The sequence below is a fragment of the Macrobrachium nipponense genome, chromosome 4 (genome assembly GCF_015104395.2).
Source record: "Macrobrachium nipponense isolate FS-2020 chromosome 4, ASM1510439v2, whole genome shotgun sequence".
NCBI classification, from domain to species: Eukaryota; Metazoa; Arthropoda; class Malacostraca; order Decapoda; family Palaemonidae; genus Macrobrachium; species Macrobrachium nipponense.
Window position 1 is genome coordinate 111,743,613 of NC_061100.1, and position 9,533 is coordinate 111,753,145.

The window sequence follows — 9,533 nt, forward strand, 5'->3', positions numbered from 1 at the left end:
TTCATTTCCATTGGCCAGTCTGCTTTATGCACCATTGATTGGTTAAGGACATTTTCTCATACAATAAAAGTTCAGGAGCCCGACGTGTGTAAAAGTAGCGTGAGTTGAGCAAATCGATATCATCTAATTAGTAAATGAACTCCCATACGAAGTTTGAGGATATGTTGATAAATACTGGTAATGTAGCTGCGTGCCTTTACAAACTAGACTTGGCGAAATTGAAATTAGCCGGTAGATTCTTATGAAATAATTTTGGCTCGTCGAATTTTCTTCAATGTCTCATTGGTCTTCGTGTTATAAAGAACAAATAGGGATACAGACAGCACATTCTCGTAATACACACGCCACTCTTGTATGGATTATCTCTCTTACAGGTGATCATACAAATTGCAAAAGAATGTTGAATGAGAAATACATTTGTGAACGCGCGTGCGCAGACACACATACATGCATGCACACACAATCTTTTATCTATCTATCCATCTGTCTACAGGGTATATATGTATGTATGTATGTATAAGCGAATACCACAGGAAAATGATAGTCAGAAATCCAAGCGCTTTCGTCTTTTGACAATGTCTTAGTAAAGACGAAAGACCTTGGATTTCTGATTATTATTTTCCTGTGGTATTCGCTTATCTAATGAAGTCACGTGCATCTACTGTGATTTTTTAAGCATATGTATGTATGTATATACAAATTTCGTTAACGAAGTCTTTCCTGAATTCAGTTTTCTTAGCCATAACTAATTTTCCGAGTTATGTTAAATTTCATAAAAAAAAAAGGAATTGTTAAACATTATCCAAGTTGCTTAACATTCATTTTCCTTACATGTGCTCCAATACAGGTTTACAAAAGGAAATTTCAAACTTTTGCTTTATTCATAATGAGGGGTCCTGCAAAATATTTTATTTCACCCCCAAAATTATTTATTTAGCCTGGAGGCAGCATTTCACCTTCAAAAGTATTTCCCAGTGCTTGGCAAGTACGCCTAAAACCTATAAATCAATCGATCAATCCAAAAGTATTCATTCAGCCTGGAGGCAGCCACCTTCCTTTCGGCTGTATCTGGAACATCTGAAGGTGATGCAGATGAATAGACACGAAATAATAACCTAAGTAAAAGCTGTAAGAAGGTGTAAGCGGCGAAAATATGACGGGAACTTTCACCAATCTGTAAATCATAAACGGCTAAAGCTTGAGCTATTACTCAACCAAACGATGGAGCCTTTTCTCCCAAAGAAAAGGAATTCTTTGTTGGTCCGAATGGAGTAAGCTTAGTTTAATGAACTTGGATAAGGATGTCTGGGATTTTGCTTTGGTTTTCTGTCATTTATAAATGCGAATTTTATCCTTCATTGATAAGCTGGCATTGTTTGTTGGGGGGTGGGGGGGTGGAAAATTGGCTTTAGCTCGCAATTCAGAAATATGTGTATGTCCGTCCGTTTGTAGGTAGTTTTAAACTTGCCAATGCCTGTCTGTTTGCTTAGCTGACGTTTAAGGATGTTAAACAGGGTTCAGGAGTAAAATGCATTACACAGACGGAATAATTACAAGCATAGTAAAGGAGTACCTAGAGCTTCTTGATAAGTTCTGATGTACAAGATGCATGCGCATATATATATATATATATATATATATATATATTATATATATATATATATATACACACATATGTATGATATATATATGTATATATGTATATATATGCATATGTTTATATATATATATATATATATATATATATATATATATATATATATATATATATATATTTCTAATACTCGTGTCTGGCCTCAGTGAGACGGGACAGTATAGATTCCAGACTCTTTCATTTATAAATTACAATACACCAAGTACTACATAGCAGCAGCTGCGCTCGGGTACATTTGTGTCCCTCTTAACAACAACTGTTGTTTTCCTTTTTCTGATCCTGGGATGACCTGCCCGTTGATCATCAGTTGATACTCCTGCCTTTCTCTGCAACCTCACTGATCTCCTTGGTCGTCTGCTCAATCTTTTTGATGTTAGGGATTATCCCTTTACTGTCCATCATTTTGTTTCTGTTCTTAAAACTCTGGCATATGATTTCAGAAGTGATCTGGTCCTCAGAATTATATCAATGTTGCAATCCGCCTTTTTCCATTGCGTTTGATGAGGGCGTTATTTACGATGTTGGAATCATAACAAGATCAGTTGGGAAAAAACTTGTTTCATATATAACAACAATAAGAATTAGGCATCGAGGGTGATCGTAGAAAACACTGTCGATGAATGAAACGTATAATGTCTTGGAAGTTTTTTCGACAAGTGATTCATCCATGATTCAGCCGTTATTTTATGCGACAGTAACTTTTTTGTTACTCGTCTTGAGTCATCTTCCGTCATGGAAAACGGCTGAATTTTGATAAAAATGTGTACATTCATAATCTTGTAATGTTAAATTTTCCTCTTGTATTCTAAGTGCCAGAAAGGATATAAGAAAAGGAGATAAGGAGTATTTCATTACATTCCTCAATTTGTAAGAAATCTAAAACTTCAAGTTATCGTCCTATTATATGCCGGAAGCGACTTCAAATCCAGCTCTAAAAGGCGAGCGCAAAGCGTAATGGCCACGTGTCACTTACAATAATGGCTGTTGGGAGCACTTCAGAGAATTATGGTTCTTAGAACGAATAATTTACGCTAAATCTGGGTCATTCGGCTGCGATGGCCTAGATTCTTGGTGATGGCTGACAATTTCCGAGTTGCCCTTGGAAATTCTACGTATTTTTGTAGAGCGGAGAGGAAGAACAATAAAAGTTGATGCTTTATAGATTTAAAGTATCATGATTATCAATCTCTGAGGTCATTATTATTCATATTTACACTCGTTTCTTATTGCTGTCTCCAATTAAGTTTCAGTGTAATGATTATCTATATTTAGACTTTTCCATTTTCTATGTTTCTACCCACAGATATTTATGAAAAGTTTAGTATTCGTCTCATTGTAATAGGAAATGACTGTAGAGTGGACCTTTTCAGTTTTCCTGTCGTGTTGGAGGAAATCTCGGTTTTCGGATCTTTGAAGACTGAATGGAAAACTGAACCGAATTGAACAAAATTCAGTTTTTACACTATACGCCATATACATAAGACAAGATTTAACAAACACACACACACACACACACACACACATCTATGGTATATGGAGGCATACCGTGTACTGCATAATATGCACCGAGGAAAGTATATTGTATATGTAAGACTTCTCGATATGTATATTACACACACGCACGCACACACACACACACACACACACACACACACACACACACATATATATAATATATATATATATATATATATATATATATATATATATACATAATGTTTTCTCCTACTGCTTTTTATAAAGGTGATAGAACCTATCCGAATTGAAGGCCTTGAATTAAACTGTGTTAAGAATCACGAAGGGAAGAAACTCTGTCCCACGGATTGAAATGTTTGATAAGCCATAGTTCATCCAAGCCCAAACACTTTTTATCAGGCTCAAATATAGTTCTAGAAATTCTCGTCCTTGCAAAAGTCTGAACTATCCTGGTTTAGTTAGTCATATAGTAGACTTCAAACACCTCTAAACAAATGGAAAAATGGATCATGAAATTGACTCTGTTAACCATTATTCTCCTGCTTTCCTTGCTCTCTCTCTCTCTCTCTCTCTCTCTCTCTCTCTCTCGTCTCTCTCTCTCTCTCTCTCTCTCTTTCTTAGCAATGAGTCCTCCTATTTCTAGGAAGATGAAGTTCCTTGCAGAAATTACCAAATAACAAACTGAAATGTCGTCTCTTAGGGTCTTTGAAAATCTTGGTTAAGAAATGTCAAGGTAAGAAATATGACGCCTAGAATTTTGAAATAAACAAACGGAGATGAAGAGAAAGGTAATTGCCAATTCTTACTTGAATTTGTCACGGCAAAACATTTTTGCTGCCTCATTCACTAACTATATTTACATAGGATGAATATCTCATGTAAAACTTTCATAAAGCTTCTATGATGTTATTATACATTCGTATGTATATATATATTCATTTATATATATGTATATATATATATACATATATATATGTGTGTGTATATATATATATATATATATATATATATATATATATATATATATATACATGCCATAAGCTACAAATGTCCTTTAATATTCAATTCGCTCTACCTCGGAATTAATATACTTTCATATATCTTAACCGAAGGGGAATTTTTTAGTTGATAATAATTTCGTCCTCTCGTGGACTCGAACCAGCGCCCAGAGGAGATATCAGGACTTCAGTGACATTACCGACTCGGCCAACAAGTTGCTGGCTGAGTTGGTAACCACACTGAAGTCCTGATTTCTCCACTGTGAGCTGGTTCGAATCCACGAGAGGGCGAAATTATTCTCAACTAAATAATTCCCCTTTGGTTAACATTCATAGAAATATATTAATTCCGAGGTAGAGCGAATTGGATATTAAAGGACGTTTGTAGCCTCATACATTGTAAATGAATCACAGTGATGTGAAAAAAATTCATATACATTATATATATATATATATATATATGTATATAATGTGCTTATATTATCTTTATAATGTATACATATGTATGTATATATGTATGTATATAGACTATATGTTTACTTTACAAATATGCTATATGTGTACTTTAAAAATATTGTTTAAAAAGAAGGCTTTTATTTTGTAGAAGAATGATTGTTCCAGCTAGCTAACCATGCGTATCATTTTAATAAGTTCAACCAATAAGCATTTGAAACATGGTGATTCCTCATTATTTACACGCTATTGATGTATGACATCACGACAATTAGCCAATCACAGTGTGAAAAGTAAAGCTTTCTGATTGGTTACGTTATATTTCATGAATGGCGTCATGGTCGTTCGGTGACTGCCCTTGTCTGTCATATTTGCCTCAACTCGGAAAAATTATTTTTCTTGACAACCACAATTTTTTTTTTTTTTTTTTTCAGCAATCAACATTATTTTGTTTCGACAACCACGAGCTTCTGTGTTAAGAATATCAGTTCTTTCAAGGACATGAGGCGATGTGAAATACCATCCATATTTCAACTAATATATATATATATATATATATATATATATATATATATATATATATATATATATATACATATATATATGTATATGTATATATATACGTATATATAGATATAATTACGTATGTATATTGTATGCAATGAATATTATATCAAGTTGAAAGGCAGACACTTGCCCTGTATTGTATGAGACAATTGATGGAAATGTTCGAAAATATGCAACAGTTTTCTTCCTGGGTCATTTGTTTAGAGAATTTAATGTTTACTTAAACACTCCATTTTTATAACCTTACTTTACAGATGTTTTTCAAACGATTCACTGGTTTTGCTTTGCTATTTTCCCTGTAAAAAAAGATAACTTAATAGATTAAGCATTCTGTGAACAATCATATTCTACGCCACATGGAATCGTAGATAAATTTGTAAATGAGTAACATCAGATTGACGCAGATTCCTTGGATGGTCCTCTTAATCACTTTATTTTACCTCTCATTATCGGAATTAGTATATAAAGTCTTGCATAAATGGAAATGTGTTTGGATTTTTTCCATAGAATGAGTAGTTTGTCTATTTTATTTATCTAATTAAAACGCAAGCAATCATCAACCAGTTATTTTAAGAAACAATCTTACCTGTTTACGTCATAGACACATGTAGCATATGTTCGTGTATGTATGCACACAATCACACACGCACGTGCGCGTGCACACACACACATATACTATATACATATATATATATATATTTATGTATAATGGACCAATTTGGTCTAAAGATAATCAGTACAATGTGATTAGTAGTATAATGGACCATTGGTCTAAAGATAATAAGTATAATGTAATTAATATAAATATATAAAGAGAAAGCAAAAGCTTCAAAAAATATTATATTTTCTTACGTAGGAATACAAAATTTAGTTTATTTTCGTAAGTAAAAGTACAAATATATTTTAATAGAGGTAACAAATGTAATCTGAATATTTTTTCTAAGCATACAAATACATTTTTTCTATGACCCAAATGAATTATTCAAAATCTCAAATTATGAGCCAGTGCTTGTAGAAAACTCAAAATATCATAATTATCTTTCTCATGAAATACAGTTAAGATTCTCCGTCATCGTTCAGTGTCTCTTTAAGTTAATTCTTGGTTTCCCCCGAACAATACGTTCTTCGGCTCCTTTTGCAATTCATGGTAATAAGTTTGAAAATTCCAACATGTGCTTAACCAAATAGCACTTCTAACCTCCGATGCCATGCTTCCACTTTATTTTGAGTCCCTGGTTTACAAATTCTATCTTGTCGTAAACTGACCATGACGAAGGTGGAAAAAGTGGGGGACAACACATTTCCAGTCTTCTTAATATTCGCCGAACTTTGCCTCCGACATAATTTTCGTCAAAATAATTAATAACAGGAATCCCTTCATCTGGAATTGTGCTTTTCAATTGCCTTTATTTCTCAATTTCGCTGGCTGGGAAGAAGGCTAGTGCTGTCATCTTTCGGATTTTTAAAGAAAAGTTTTTATCATTAGCATATAAGAATTTCAAACAAGAGGAAATGATTCTCCTATAGATGTTTTGTCCTAAATGAAAAACTTAACGCCTGGTAACAATCCCAGGGTTTCAGATTTAGTTGCATTTATTTCGCCAATTTCGAAACTGGTAATTATCATTTCAGGAAAAGGGCAAATTTTACACTGCAGCATAATCAAGAAGATCACGGAAACACTGGAAGTATCATTCGCTGCTTTTTCGTGACATCAGAACATAAACCAAAGGTAATATACGACTTCCGTCATTCTGTCCACTTAGAGTATGAATTGTGTACAGATGCTTGACAACTGTAGGGACGGTCTGGAATGTTCCATCCATTTTCCAAAATGGTACATCGCCAAGTTTCTTTAAGCTTCTAGTGGTGGTAAACAACAGTATCTTATCGTCTCCAATGCTAGACTCTTACTAAAAATGGCTCGCTATTTGAAATAGCAAGATCATCTAAGTTTTGGGGCTCTTGCAATTCCTCTTTACGTATGCTTATGACTTTTTTTAAGAGCTCCTTCATTTCCAGTATAACTACATGCATCTTGAATTATTCTGCAAGGCTTCTCACAAGTTTCTATAGTTTTTTTTTTTTTTTTTTTTTTTTTAATTGTTATGATATTTCTATACATGAACTCTGCTGGCCTCAGCAGATCCACAAGTACGTTCACTTTCCTTTTTTGGAAAATGTCTGTCATCTTCGCAATGAGTAACTGCAGTAGCTTTGCATGCTCTATTTTCACACCTCTAATAACAAGTTTCTTTGTCACTTGCTATTTGCATTCGCTTTGTGCTGAGTGTATGCAAATAACCATTGACGGTTTTGTTTTCCTCTTTCTGATAACACAGTTTCACAGGAATTTGTCTCCATGATAAAGGGCTCGAAGATACTACGTAAATATTTGTTCAAGTTAAAATTAGAAGAAAACTTTTTCAGCATGTAAGTAACAAAATTATACATTTTCCGTGAGGAATGACTGTACTTATACATATGGACGAATTAGTAATTAGACTGATTATTATTGGACCAATTGGTGTTAGACCAATCGCCCAATTAGACTACTTGTACAATTGGACGAATTGGCTTTAGACCAATTCGCATAGGACCAATTGGTAGTAGACCAATGGTCAATGGTTACCAGACCAATCATGCCCAACCCATGTATAGATTGAGCAAGATTGTTAAATGTTGATGTCTTCTTAATAAATGTCAGAGTTTGCAATCATTCTGAAGTTTTTTGGCATTTAAGACGTCCTACAATTTGACTGCTTCACAGTTTTCAAAGTTATTGCGCTCTTATAATTATCTAGAAACCAGCAGTTCCCAGTTATCTTTCAAGGGTTGGGTACTCGTGGACTAACTCATTATTGCTATTTTTGGGAATGAATTAAACCAGCAGCTCGAGTAAATTTATTCAGAATATAGAAACGCAGGCAAGGTGCTTGCATCTGATAGGAAACTAGTATTCCAACAATGGCAAAGGGTATCCCCGCAAACAATGCCTATTTTCTTATCAGTATTAGAAGAAATATCTTCCGAAACCTGTGAAAAAGGGATTTGAAGGTAGTGCCAAATACTGCCAAATATTTAGAAACATGAAGTACCTAAGTTTGCAGAAGGTCAGTCTCATACCCCAAAGACTATATCGTTACCTGATTAAGGCACCTGGTAAAAGACCGAAAACCTGACAAAAATTCCAAGATAGATCGTCAATGAAATTTAGCCTCGGAAAATCATTCGACCGCGTAGTTACCGAAATTCAAACACGCCTACAAATGTTGTAAGGTTATATTTGGAATGGAGTGGAATATAGAGTTCAGGCCAAAGGCCAAGCACTGGGACCTTTGAGGCCATTCAGCACTGGAAAGGAAATTGAGAGTAGGTTTGAAAGGTGTAAATGGACGAAAACCTCACAGATGCACTAAGAAATAATTGTTTGGAGAGGGTGGATAGGAAGATGGAAGCAAGATAATATGAATGGAGGTATAGTAAAAAGGCATAAAATGGGTTGCATTTAGGGGCCGAAGGAAGGCTGCAAACAAACTTTAGTAATGAAGTTATAAAAAAATCTAGCATAAGAAGGGTTACTGTTCTAAGACTGAATGAATTTGGATAATTCGTTTGCAGGGAATGAAAGGCTACTACGGTGATGACTACAAATGTACTTAGTTTCATTTTCCCCTGTAGATTCTCAAAATTCAGTCTAAAACACCTAACTTGAGATCCTTAAGATTCCGAAATCTATGTCGATGCAATTTGCAACATTATTATATTTTGCATTTAGCTGCAAGAGATACATGCCAATTTCGCAATTTAAAAAGTCACCTTTCTCCCCTCCCCCATGACCTCAGTTCTATGAATGCGAGGAAAAGGGATAAGAGAATGATAATTTAGTCATTCATAGTATTTTAATGAATTGTTCACTGGCATTACAGAACTGAATAAGTCGAAAGGAGATTGCCTTATAATAATAGTTGGATACTGCACGAGGTTTCATGCAGCTTTCATCAGTATTATATTAATTATTTACGGTGGTGTGTTAATATTTTGTTCCATTCATTTATGAAAATATTTCTTATGTGTTTTGGTTTTTCAAAATACTGTAACTTACTGTGTACGTCTAGGAGCAGTGAAAATGGATAGGATTCCGAATAATTCATTGCCATTTCATTTAGCTTGATCCTTAACAATTGAGCAAATAACTGCGAGAAGATAAGTGGCAACTGCGTACCAAACCATATTTACTCGACAGACCGTGTCACTATATATATATATATATATATATATATATATATATATATATATATATATATATATATATATATATACTGTATATGTATATATATACACACACACACACACACACACATATATATTATGTATATATATAT